Genomic DNA, 14,034 nt, shown 5'->3' on the forward strand with positions numbered 1-14,034 from the left:
CTTCACTAGTGCCTTATCTGTTAATATATTTATGTATCTTTTCCTGTTTTTTCTAGCTGGTGTTAATAAAACAATAATATGGTTTGTTGTCATAAAGTTTAAAGAGTTTTTACAGAACACAGATTGCAAACTTAAAAAGTGTGGATTGAAAACATAAGCATACCTCTTTCAACTGCTGCAAAACCTCAGCACGAGTTCAACCAGCAGCGGGCAATCCAAGGACATCAGCACTGCCTTCACTTCTTTTTTTATCTCGGTTAGGGACAAAACAAACTGATGTGGGCTTAACAAATAAGTATTAATAAGTTTATGGGCATCCTGAAAAGCATCTTTTAAAATTGTAGGTGTATGCAAATCATCAGCAAAGTTTGTTTCCAACTCATTATGCAGCCTGTTGATGCATTCTGGGGCATTATCTAACAACAGGTACAGCCACCCCATTTAGTACTGTTGATGATGGCAAGGCTCAAGGCCCGTTCACAATCATGTAAGGTCTGATAAATGTAGAACACAGATTCTGAAGCATATTCTATCTGTGATACTAAGTGATTAACAGGAGAGCGATAGTGTGCCCCCAACAAGAAGTACCTTAATGCAAGGGGATGGTACAAAAGTTCCCTAAAATTTTGATACCTTCTCACCATCTTTGTTAACAAAACCATTATGCATCCAGTAGCTAACATTACTCTCCGGCAAGCAGCGCAATTCTGGGCAATCTCATCCTCATGAGGAAAAATCAAGTCAATTCTACCACCATGTACATCAAAAGAATGTGTTAGATAGTGTGGCGCTCAGTGAACTGCATTCAATATGCCAACCTGGTCTTCCAGGACCCCAGGGGCTATCACAACTTGGTTCACCAGCCTTACACAAGGCAAAATCAGTCGGTTTGTCTTTGTTCTAACCAAACAATGCATAAAAATAATCTATACATAATTAATGCAAGCATAACTAATACATGCATTGCTAATGCAAATATTATTAATACACTCTATTTAGAGTTGTTTTTATATATTCTACCGAATGAACCCAAAGAGATTCCTGGCTAAATAGACCACAACAGGATATCATCTTTTCCATTCTCTTTAGCCCGACCGATTACATTATCATCAATATCAGTGAAATTGGGGATTTAAACAACATCATATTGTAATTATTTCAGGTACCTGTAGAGAATGTCGAAGGCGACATAGGCACGGGACGGGCATGGCCCATATGACTGAAATCTTACGGTGTAACGCCGCAAACATACATCTTCACCTTCCCTGGTTCCGTCGACTGAAAAAGTTCCCCAGAATAATAAAAGTTGCAAATGATTTCATTGTTTCATCCCATAAATACGTAATTATTCTAAATGAAATATATAAGTTTTAATATTATAGAGAATGTCAAAAGTTTCAGATTAGGATATTAAAATATTTTTTTTCCGGAAATGGGATTTTTCCTCCGTTTCCAACTATACAATTAATATTTAGAATATTAATGTGATTATAGAATGTTGAATTAATCTTTATCTTTCCTTAATTATAGTAAAATTGTAATTAAACGTTTATTGTAACCTTTCTCTTTCCTTATTTATAATAAAATTGTAAATAAACCTTTATTGTCCATAAATGATAATTTTCTTTCTATTCTTGCAATGCAATTAACGCTTAATTTATTTAATGTAATATTAAATCATATTATATTTAGTGTGATGAAAGATTAAAAAAATTGAAAAAATAGATAAATAGGAATCCTGGCTTCTAAGAGGTGCCACATCAGCGGTTTCTCATTCAGATTTATATGTATATATATATATATATATAATAAGCCACAATGCAACTATCATTGTAACTATCTTGTTAGCTTTCAACCAAAAGCTAACAGGATTTTTAGTTACATATTTATTATTTAGTTAAATAATAAATGTCATTTCTATATATATTTTTCTATTACTATATATAATAAGTGGAATATCTACTACTTAGCACATGACAAGTGTTATATGTGCTTAGATAGTGTTGTACATTCTTCTTTTATGGTTGTACCTCTAAAATTTATATTTATGGACAATTTAACACCATAAATCACAATAATTAATAACTTAAAACATTTTTTAAAAAAATATGAAAAATTGGATGACTCTCCAAATTTTATTTGTGTCACATAAATTGAGACAACAAAAAATAACATATATTGGGTCCATTTTAATTTATTTGTCTTTTTTTTTTTTGTGTTTTTTGTATTTAAAAAATACATATAAATACTATAAATCATGATAATTGACAACATAAAATATGTTTTGAAAAAAAATACAAAAAATTTCACTGATTCTTGAAGTGAATCTATCGTAAAAATACTATAAATCATGATAATTGACAACATAGAATATTTCAAAAATAAATACATATAAAAAAATTCTATTGATTCTTGAAATTAATCAATCGTTACAAATTATGTATAAAATATAATAAATCGTGATAATTGACAACTTAAAATATTTATTGAAAAAACACAAAAAAAATTTGATTGATTCTTAAAATTAATCTATCAATGTCACATAAAATGAGACAAAAGCAGTAATATGTATTATTTAATGTGAAATTATTGAAAACTATGTAAAATGTATTGTAAATCTTAACAATTTACAACATTTGATTGACTCTTGAAATTTTATCTATCCTACATACTGTTATTCTCTGTATAACGCTGTATACAACATGTATACAACCCATTTTTTACTTTTCGGGACCTGTAATTTGACTTTCCAGCAACTCGACAAGATGTGGCCGACTCGATAAAAGAATCTTGGGCCTTTATGGCCCTCTTGAAGTACGAAGGGAAGAAAGATGAAGCCGACAAGGGCTCAGATGGTATTACATGCAATAAAATAATAATAACGATTAGCGTCCGGAAACAATAAGAGAAAGAGCGTACCTAAGACAAATTATCATGGCAGCTCCTAAACTAATACACAATAACTAAAACCTAAGTCATGCAAATGAATACAACCAATTTAACAAATAACAAATAAATACATGCTAACAAATGAATGCATGCTTAACAAGTGATGTCAAATGTAGCCATTTTCAACAATGCTAAGCTAAATTTAATAATCTTAAAACAACAATAAGTTATATTGGAGAGACACACCGTAGAGTATTAAATAAACTCCAAACAATTTTAGCAAAGGTTAAGACAACAAGCCAAATGGAGCATATGAAAGTTAAATTGTTATTTTTTCTTTTAGATAAAGAAGCTACCGGTTAAAATAAGAACAAATGGAGCTCATCATAAGAGCTATTCTTTGTGACCAAGGGAGAAATAATGATAACAACCATCCCTTTTATAATAGATATGAACGTTTTAGTGTTAAACCGAGGACATAAGCAGAGAACTGGACATGTTGGGACTTAAGCAAAATACGAAAGACATAAATTAAACGACTCACTATCCACAATAAAGAAACTTAGCTAGTAATACTAACCCACTAGAACAGAAGGCAAAACATGAGCTTTTGACAAAGAAGAACAAATTTAAACCAAGATGAAAACAATAAGATGAGTTTCAACACAAGACAAGGGCCGAAATGAAATCAAACAGAGGAAAGATTAACTCAACTATATGACACATACCCATCTAAATGCACTTTCCACACAACAACAAGATATGCTAAAATCTAATTCATGAATTCACTTAAGACTTAAATACCAACGATATATATATATATATATATATATATATATATATATATATATATAACATACCAAGATAGGAACAGACCACAACCAAGATAAAAGCAAGATTTAGGCTAAAACATATAAATCAAATTTATACACAAAATTTATATAAGTTTATGAATTCGAGATAACTACAATCTGGTTATTTGAACAAGAGGAGCTACGGACAACGGCCATTCGAAATCGAAAGAAATGAAGAAAAAATTATTCACTTTTCTAACTAATATCCATTTCAAAACCGAACGAGTCAAAAGAAAAGATCAACATTATTGTCTACAGATGTGCAGATTAGGCAAACATTGAGAGAGTCTCTAGTCATGAGTCACAAATTTTTTTCTTTTTAAAAAAAGAAAATCAAATCAGCTGATAGACAATAAAGAAAATAAAACTGTGCGATTAACGCAATCGATATTACGCCCAAAACAATCATGAGATCCTTAGCTCAACAGAAATTTAGGCAAAGCAAAGTTACAAGGATTTTACCTCTTCTTGGGCAGCAAACTTGACAACGAGCTGAGAGCAGGGATTCTTCTACCACGAAATCTTAATACAAACAGCAAACAAGAATTCTGGGCAGAATTAGAGCAGCTACCTTTTTGGAATTTAGAATCAAAGGACTAAAATGTGAAATTCTAAAGTGTAAACCTATTTGCCGAAAACAAAAACTCAAAAAAAAAAAACCCTCCCCACAGTGATTAAAATAGATGAATATATAGATGGAAATTAGGGGGAAATCGCGTGAAATTTTTGAATTCCAAATTTGAATTCATTCTACCCCTTTTCAAGACAACAGTAGAAAGCTTTGAAAAAATCCCTTAAAATGGGGGAAAGGGGACGTGAGGGTGATGGGTATGCAGGGTATGACTTCTGGCAAGGTAGGAAACGCAATTTCCGGGTTGATTTAGTGTGAAGAAGACGAAGGCAAGTATGGGGTGGGGTCGCTGTTTTTCACGTCAAGAAGAAGAGTAAGGGGATGGGTTGGGTATTTTGGCTTGCTGTAGTATTGTATTGGAGGGTTTTGGATTAAAATTAGTGGGCTGGTTTCTTTTGTATGGGATTTGAAAGAGGGCTGCTGGAGTTGGAAATTGAAGAAGTGGTATTGGGCCAGTTTTGGGAATGAATTTTGGCCCAAGGTTTGGTTTCAAATGGGTTTAAGGTAAAACTTAGTCAAATTGAATTTCATTGGTGAATTTGATTAAAATTTAAATAAGATGAGTTAATATAAATTAATTAATGAGATTTTTAATCATAACGAAAATAAAAATAATTAACTTAATTATAAACTAATTAATTCAATTACAAAACTAATTAACTCGAAATTATAGCTACGACTTAAAGTAAATTAATAAAATATTTAACTAAAATATAAAATCTTTTGTGATGATTTTCAAATATTTATAAAATAGCGTGATTGCAAAAATATACATATTTATTATTAAAAGTGATAAAATTACTTTTAAAAATAACTTGAAAGTATTTTGAATTCCATAAAACTCATTAATTCAAAATTATAACCATCCCTAATATTTAAAATATAATTTTTTTTTAGACGATTTTCGAATAATCATAAAATATACTGATTATATACATAATTATGTAAAACATATATATCATCTAAAATTTATGAAAAGTGGCAAACTATTTAAATATCTTGCAAACTATATTATTATTATTATTTATTTATTTTTATTATTATTATTTATTTATTTTAGAAATTTTATAAAACTAATAATTTTAAATCGTTTGAAATTGAAGAAGCTTGAAATGATTAATTTATATTGTGGAGGGTCAAAATTGGGTGTCAACCCATACATTGAGATAAACGGAGTAATATATATTAAGTATTTAAAATTACGTACAACCTTATTTCTTTCTGTAGGCTTCGAATTATCGTGATCATTTTTTAGGCTGATACAAGTTTTGTACATTTTCTATTTAATTTTTTTTTAATATTATAAATCGCAATAACTAATAATTTAAAATATTTAAAAAAATATATTAAAAATTCAGTTGGTTTTGGGAAGTTTATTTATACTATATAAAATGGGACAAAGGAAGCAACATATATCATTTACAAATGACTTAAAAAGTATTAAAAATTACAATAATTACCAAATTAAAATATTTAAAAGCTATATAATAAAATAGCTTCACTCTCAGAATTCTATCAGGCTCACATATATTAGGACAGAAAAAATAACACATATCATTTTAAAATTATCAAAAAAGTATTATAATTAATAATAATTAACAACTTAAAATATCTAAAAGACATTTTAAAAGGGTTAATTTTGTAATTTTATCCATATCACATAAATTAGGACAAAGTGACCAGTAATGTAGGTTATTTGAAAGTTACATAAAAATATTATAAATCACAATAATTAATAACTTAAAACATTTTTAAAAAAAATATGAAAATTTGGATGACTCTCCAAATTTTATTTGTGTCACAAAAAATGAGACAACAAAAATAACATATATTGGGTCCATTTAAATTTATTTGTCTTATTTTTTTGTGTTTTTTATTTTTAAAAATTGCGTAAAAATACTATAAATCATGATAATTGACAACATAAATTATGTTTTCAAAAAAATACAAAAAATTCCACTGATTCTTGAAGTGAATCTATCATAAAAATATTATAAATCATGATAATTGACAACGTAAAATATTTCAAAAATATTGTATGTGTGTAGTCTTATTATGCCTTAAATAGTGTCAAAGAAAGTACAGATTTGTGATAAAAAAAACTTATTTCTTTATCTACGCAAACAATCGCTTCAAAAACTCTGTAACTAGCCCCAAAACATACCATTTATATTATTGGGCACGTGCATAGCACGGGCACCATTATCTAATATATATATATATATATATATATATATATATATGATTTTGTCATTGGCTTGGTGTCATTAAGTTGGATTGATTCTTCTTTTTATTTTTTTTATTTAAAGATTAGCCGGCTTAAAGCCAATAAGAAGTCAACAATATATTTTAATCAAATTTATGTCTGGAACTGTTAGGGTACACAGTGTTCCAGATTCAATTTATATTTATTTTTATTTTCGAAATTGTTTGAATATAAATTGTTATAATTTTTTGGATTGTGAAAACTTCCAAAAAAATTGTTTTCATAATCTTTTCTTCAAATCATTCAAAAACAATTTTAATTTATATTTATGTTCAAACATAATTTCAATTTTCAAATATCATTTTCAACTTGAAAACAAATATACTTTTCTCCAAATTTCATATTTTTTATGCCCAAACGCCCACTTAGTCATGCAAATAATATATGCGATGACAGTGAAAAAATTACATAATTTCTAGACATTATCGTTTGATAGATGATTAGAGATGTGCATGTATTAGTAATATTGCTATTAGTTATGAGGAAATATATGTATTATTTTATGTAAATAAACTACTCACTCTGTTCAACAATAGTTATCCACTATTGACTTTGCACACTTTTTAAGAAACTATAAATAGAATGATAATTTTGCTATATCACCCTTTGAATACAATAAATATAATGTCTTGAAAAATGTAATAGGAAAGTGTGTGTAATTAATGATAAGGGTAGATTAGGAACTAAGTGTAAAATTATTGTTGAGCATTCCAAAATATTATAGTGGACAATTATTGTTGGACGGAGGGAGTAAATATTAGTTACGCACAATTTAATTATTCCAACATAAAGTGATACATAAATTCCTTTGTGACTTACACATAGTTAGTTATGTGTATTTCTAAATTGCAAATTAAACACCGTATTAATCATATATATATATATATATATATAACTTATTTCCCAACCAGCTACTAAACATTAACTATTACTTATATATAGAGAATTTTTCCTTTAATATATCCATAACTCATCTCCAAATCAGCTACCAAATAAAAAGAACTACTTAGGCATAGTTACAAATAGCAACTAAACAACATCTAATTAATCAACAAGAAGCTTAAAATTGTAATTAACTAGGTAATTAAGAGACATACAATTAAAAAAAAAGGACATATAATATAATCAAAGCATAATTAATTTCAGGGATCTACAGTTTTTCTCCTTTGAGCTTCTTCTTCTTCTGTTTCTGAAAAATGATCATCCTAAGGAGTAGGCCTGGATCTTTTTGGATATATATCAACATCATTATGATAAATAATAATATTAGCCTTCAAATCAAAATTTCTAACAAATTTGTTCCTTTCTATTGGAAAATCTTGATATTGATCATTAAGAAGGTCCTTGAGTACTTTAGGCATTGGATCTCCATTCATTTTGCTCTTCCAATATTCTTCTGGACCATCACTAATTACATATCCCAACTGAAAAAAATAATAATTAAACCAAATATAGGAAGACATAAAATTAAGTGAAATTAAATCTGGAAATTATTACTCTATCTGTCCTAGTTTATACGGTACAATTTGAATTTCGAGAGTCAAATAATTTAATTATAATCATGAATTCAGGTATAAAATCTTTAAATTTTTAGAAATAAAAATAATATATTTGAAAAATACGTAAAAAGTAATTGTTTGAATTTTAAAATTCAAAAAGAGACGAATGGAATATTAGAGAAGAGGAAGTAGAAGAAGAATTACCAAAGAAAGAGATAGGAGAAGGAAGAAAATAGAGAGAGATCTCATATTGTTGAAACACTCTTTGAGTTTGTAAAATTTGTAGACTTTCTAATGTCTGACTTACTATTTATAGACTCTCCACAATGACCAAATAAAATATGTTTTTACACATTTAAAAACAGGAAAAGAAAAAAAAGAAATTAAAAGAATATGATGTATAGTTCTTCTGATTTCTTAAGCGGTCAGTTTCTCTTTTAAAATTAAGAAATAAATAAAATGGGATGAGAATATAAATGTATTAAAATATATTAAATATCTATAAATTTTACTAAAAATCAATGTAAATTTGTGCTATCAAACATGATTTTTTCATTTATTTTCTGTTAAGTTGATTCAGGAAAACGCAAAGTGAGAAACAAATTCTCACGAGAAACTTCCTAATTTTTTCCTGAAAACATTAATACCTTTTTTACTTTTCTCTCACTGATTCAATCAAAATATTTGTGTGAATTCCACTGAACAAATTTCAATAGAAAAATCAGTGAAGAATTATTATTTTTTAATAGTGAGTTATATTTAAATTTAATTATCACAGATGTTAACTTGAACCCCAATTCATCGATCGCATCTGACCATTACATAATCGACCTTAAAGTCTATGGAGGGTAACAAAATAAGAAGTATTGAGTCTTACACTGGAGACGTGACTTCTCTATTCTTAGGTGATTAACGCATCTTAGTGATTTAAATTATTATATGTATTTGGAAAAAAAAAAACTACATAACAATGGAATATATTTTAGTAAATAACTAATTTTGAAATCTAATTTTTTTAATTCGGTGAATCCAAAAAAAACTACAAACTGCCAAACTGTAATCACCATAAAAATAATAATAATTAAAAACTGACAAGGTGTAATCACCATAAAAAAACAGAATTTAAAGAAAAAAAAACTGCTAAAAGTGTAATGACTAGAAAAAAAATTATTTCAAAAAAATAAAGGACAATATTTCAAAACAAAAGAACTAGATATATATTTGAAATTTCTGCTACAAAATAATCAATTTCGAGGCCTATAATTTTTGAATGATCAAGAAAAAGAAAATTAGAACTGCCAAAATGTAATCACCACAAAAAATGATTTATTTAAAAAAAAAAAAAAAAGCTAAAAAAATATACCAACCGTCAAAGTGTAGTCACCGCGAAAATCAAAGATATTAACTTATATATGTATTATAATTGTAATTAAATTAATTATTATTGTATATTAATTTTAAATTAATATAAAAAATATTTTAAAGTTTAACTAATTGATCAATCTCTGATCACTGCATAATCGACCTTTTATAAAATCTTAGGAGGACAACAAGATACTATTGAGTTTTACATTGGAGACTATTGAGTTTTAACACATCTTAGTGACTAAAATCAGCATATGACTTAATGCTAGTCTTTAATATTTTCCTTGAAGAAAATAAGAACAGGAGAAAAAATAATCGTAAATAAGAAGTTGTTTGTCAAAAAGATCGTGAGTCTTTTTGAGCTTGTCGAGTTTCCTCAATATGATTTTTTTAAGTGCTCTATTATATTGTGTTTGTTCACTTGTATCGCGCACTAGAATTTCATATTCAAATCTACTAGCTATTTATACAATTTTAATAAATTTTCATATATAAATTTATGTTATGCATTAAAAGTACTAGATTTAAGATTGAAATTAATTTCAACGTGTTGAATTCACAATTATTTGAAATATCCGCAATTTACTTGGAGAATTGTCCTCCGAATATGAAATGTTTTTCTAGAAGTTTCTATCTTTTAACTATGATAAAGATTTCACTTATAAATACACTTTTTATTTAATATGATGATACGTTCTGTCTTCTCGCAATTCTTACTTTGAAAAAATAAATTCAAAAACATCTATCAAAAGATAAGTTCAAGCTCACCGCATAGGGAAAATACATAAAAATTCCCCTGAACTTGGCGCGAGAACTTACTTTAGTACTTAAACTATACGGGTCTTTATATACCCCCTTAACATCTTTTATGTGAATTATTTTCAACCCTTCAAACACCAGTCTTGTGCGCATGTTGTTACAGCTTAGAACGACGCGTTAGTCATCTTTTAACATTTTTTTAAAATTAAATTTGCCCCTCCAACGGTAATATCCAACCCATTACCCATTTGAAGAACAATCACTTTTTAAGAGCCCTAATTACCTCTTCTCCCTCACCAACCCAATCATCCATAAATGGTGACCTAATTTATTATATTTTTCTTAATTTTTCTCAAATATTAGCTCTTCAAACCTAAAAGTTGAATCTTTGAAGGAATTATTGTTCTTCAAAATGTAAGATTCAAACTTATTCTTCTTCATCTATTATTTTGATTTTTGTTTCCTCACTTTTCAGTTTTCCAAGATTGTCGTTACTTTTTGAACAAAATTGTAGCACACAATGCGATCAATTACTTCACGCTAACGAAAGAAAAATCTTGAGATTAGGTCTTGTAGATTTGAGAGAATGAGAATCAGACTAAGAGACTTAGGGATATTTGTTTAGAAATGGGTTGGGTTGTATTTTGGGAACGGGTGGATTATATAAAACGGATAAGATATTTTTTAAGCCCTTAGCAACGTGGACCAATGAGAACGCGTGTGTGTAACAATGCCCAACCTTCAACTGGGCTGGTGTTCGGATGGTTGAAAATAGTTCACATCAAATATGTTAAAGGGGTATATAAACACCCGTATAATTTAAGTACTAAAATAACTTTTCGTGTCAAGTTCTGGAGGGTTTTTATTTATTTTCCCCACCGCATATTACATAAACTAGTTAAAGTATTTTTTGTCATGATCATAAGGAACAAAACATGATTGTACCAACAACAAAAAATTTAAAATAGTCAACGTTTGGGACCCAAAAAATAAAGTTTTAGGCCAATCAACATGAGAAAAAGTACCCATATACTGTCATGCAATTAAATTATTTAGGCCAGGAGTTAAAACGACAGCACATATATGCATATAAAATATAGAAAAACAAGATCTATAAACAAACCAATTTGCACTGTAAACCACTTACTTTTCTCACTCTTTTTTTTTTCTTCTTTAATGTCGAATCTTGTTATAATATTCTGTCCATTTCAAATTTTTTTAAATTTTATTTTCAGGCTATTTAAGTATAATATTTAGTTCCATTTAGTTTCAACTTTTTATGTGATAAGTTTAATATTGTAAGATTAAATGATGTTATTTTATACGTTCCACATATTTTTTGCTTAAAATTACAAGATTTAAAAGTATTCCTATTCTTTAAAATTTCATGTCAAATTAAAATCAGACAAACATATTGAAACGGAGTATTTAAGAACAATATGCAAAAAGGAAAGACAGGAATCAAGATCAACAGATTCGATTGACTTTTAGGGAGAATATAATTTGATAAATTAAAGCTCCACTATTGAGGGTTAGGCACCAATCCATACTTCTTGTACCCAATACCTTTAATTTGGACTTTTTTTTGAGTGACACTAGCTAAAAAAAAACACTTTTTTTTGTCTGAAGGGATTGAACCTAATCATGTTTAATTACATTTTTTAAGCAGAAAATTTAAATCATAATCTTTTCTATCATTTGTCATTATTCATTACTAGCAAATAAGAAATGTGACAGCCTCAACAACAACAATGTTCTAATAATATTTAATCATCATTCACCTAAATGACTTTTTACATATGATAGTTTTAAAGGACTTGAACCCTTTCGCTAGTCAATCACTCCAATAAAGGATAAAAAAAAGGACTCGTCGATGAATATTGCTTTTTAAGTTTTTGATGCTCATAGAAGGGTTGATTTGGGGATTGGTTATTTGTAGATGACTGAATTGCACAAATATCTGATTTTGGATTTGTTATTAAGCAAAAGTTATGTTTATTCTTTGGCAAGTAAATTCACTCTGGATCACTTTAGTCAAACGAAATTTAAGTTGCAAAAATTTGTGTTTAAAATTTGACAAACTTCGGAGACATTATTTGCTTGAAGTATGACAAAATGTCATATGTCTTTCATTGAAATTATGATCTTGACAAGGCCTAACTTCAGAGTTCAGACTTGTAATAATTTATCACGTCAATTTTAGATATTTTTACTTTTAGCATGCAAAGCTTAACTTCAATCATATAATGATTTGCCAAGGGCAATTGTTATTTTTCCTGAAGTTGTAGTCTTGGTAAGGTTACCATAACTTCGAACATATAATGATGTTGCACTTTTGACATTTTGGTGTGAGGTTAGGCAAAATATTTGGCCGCAGAATTTTAGCATGAAGTTTAGGTGAATGAATTTTTGCCTAAAACTAATAATTTGTTTTTCGAATTTCAACAATTTAATATCCAAATTTATCTCAAATGAGATCAAATTTATAACTGAAAAATTCCATATATCATAAAAAGCAAAATCAAATCATCAATCTATCAAAACAATAATAAATTTAACAAATTAATTTATCAATAATGATGATTTGTCATTATTTTCAAACTTTTCTGATAGTGTACCTATTTGATTTAACATTTACTTTTTAAGACCATTTCTTCAAAATATTATACTTCAATTGTCATAAATTAAAAAAAATACTAATATATTGTACAATAATTAAGAAGAACAAGGAGGTGGAAAAAATAGCAAAAATTAAATAAATTATCCGGTGAAACTTTTGCAAAAATTGTACTTATCTAGATTTTTTAGTGGAGAAGGTAAGGGTGTTGTCATAGACTAAAGTCAACTATATATGAAGATTTACATGAACGCAAAATAGATAAAGAGTAGCAACACATATCCTCAATTAGATTCTTGCACATAGTTTGACAAATTAAAAAGATTGTAGATATGACATAACAAAAGTCATAGTAGCACATAAAAAGTGAGATAAATAGAAACACGATATAGTGGAATATAGACTTTGAGCTTTTTTTTTAATTATTATTTAATATTCAATATCTATATTAGCATATAATTAAATTTAAATTTGCGCTAAAAAATTTCACATTTGAGGGTAAATGCTCCTTAATAAAGATTTCTTATGTACCCAAAGAAACTCAAATAAGATACCTCTAAATAAGAATGACAGAGTACTTACTGCTCTACTTCTTACTAGAGGGTTACTTTCATTTTTTTTTGTGCATGTGCATAAATCATATCAAATATCCACTATAATGACATATTGGAGTATACTATAGACTATTTGAAATTTTGAAATTGCACTGCATCATACACCTGTTTTGTTACTACAGTTTACATCAAAGTCTAAATGAATGTACTTTCAACATTTCATGGCCATGGATAGTACTTGCATCATTTATTTAGACTAAAAATTAGTTTTGATGTTTGCTGACGCAGAACACAATTCATTACCATTTCAATGGCTATCACAGAATTTTCAAACCTCAACCCAAAACATAACATCAGCAATTAACAGTTGCTTCCTAGTCTCAATTTATGTGACATACTTTGCTCTAATTTCGTCTGAAATAGAATGTCCCTTTATTATAATTAAAAATAATTTATGTTAAAATTCTTTTATAGGTATACAAATTAAATGGTCAAAGAGTGTTTCAGATGAGAAGTTTTAAAAATCTTATTTTATTTCTTAAACTTGATGTCAATTTAACACAAAAATTGAGACGGAAGAAGTAACGTTTACCATTTAAC

The 14,034-nt window shown here is 27.8% G+C and overlaps 1 long non-coding RNA gene across 1 annotated transcript; it reads right to left on the reverse strand.

Annotated features, from left to right (window-relative positions):
* Positions 1-7,832: 7,832 nt before the first annotated feature.
* LOC125876461 (uncharacterized) lies at positions 7,833-8,462 on the reverse strand. Its single transcript, XR_007447539.1, has 2 exons — positions 8,344-8,462; positions 7,833-8,064 (listed from the first exon to the last, which is right to left on the reverse strand). It is a non-coding gene; the product is annotated as an uncharacterized LOC125876461 (long non-coding RNA).
* Positions 8,463-14,034: the final 5,572 nt, after the last annotated feature.

Source organism: Solanum stenotomum, chromosome 1 (genome assembly GCF_019186545.1).
Source record: "Solanum stenotomum isolate F172 chromosome 1, ASM1918654v1, whole genome shotgun sequence".
Lineage (NCBI taxonomy): Eukaryota > Viridiplantae > Streptophyta > Magnoliopsida > Solanales > Solanaceae > Solanum > Solanum stenotomum.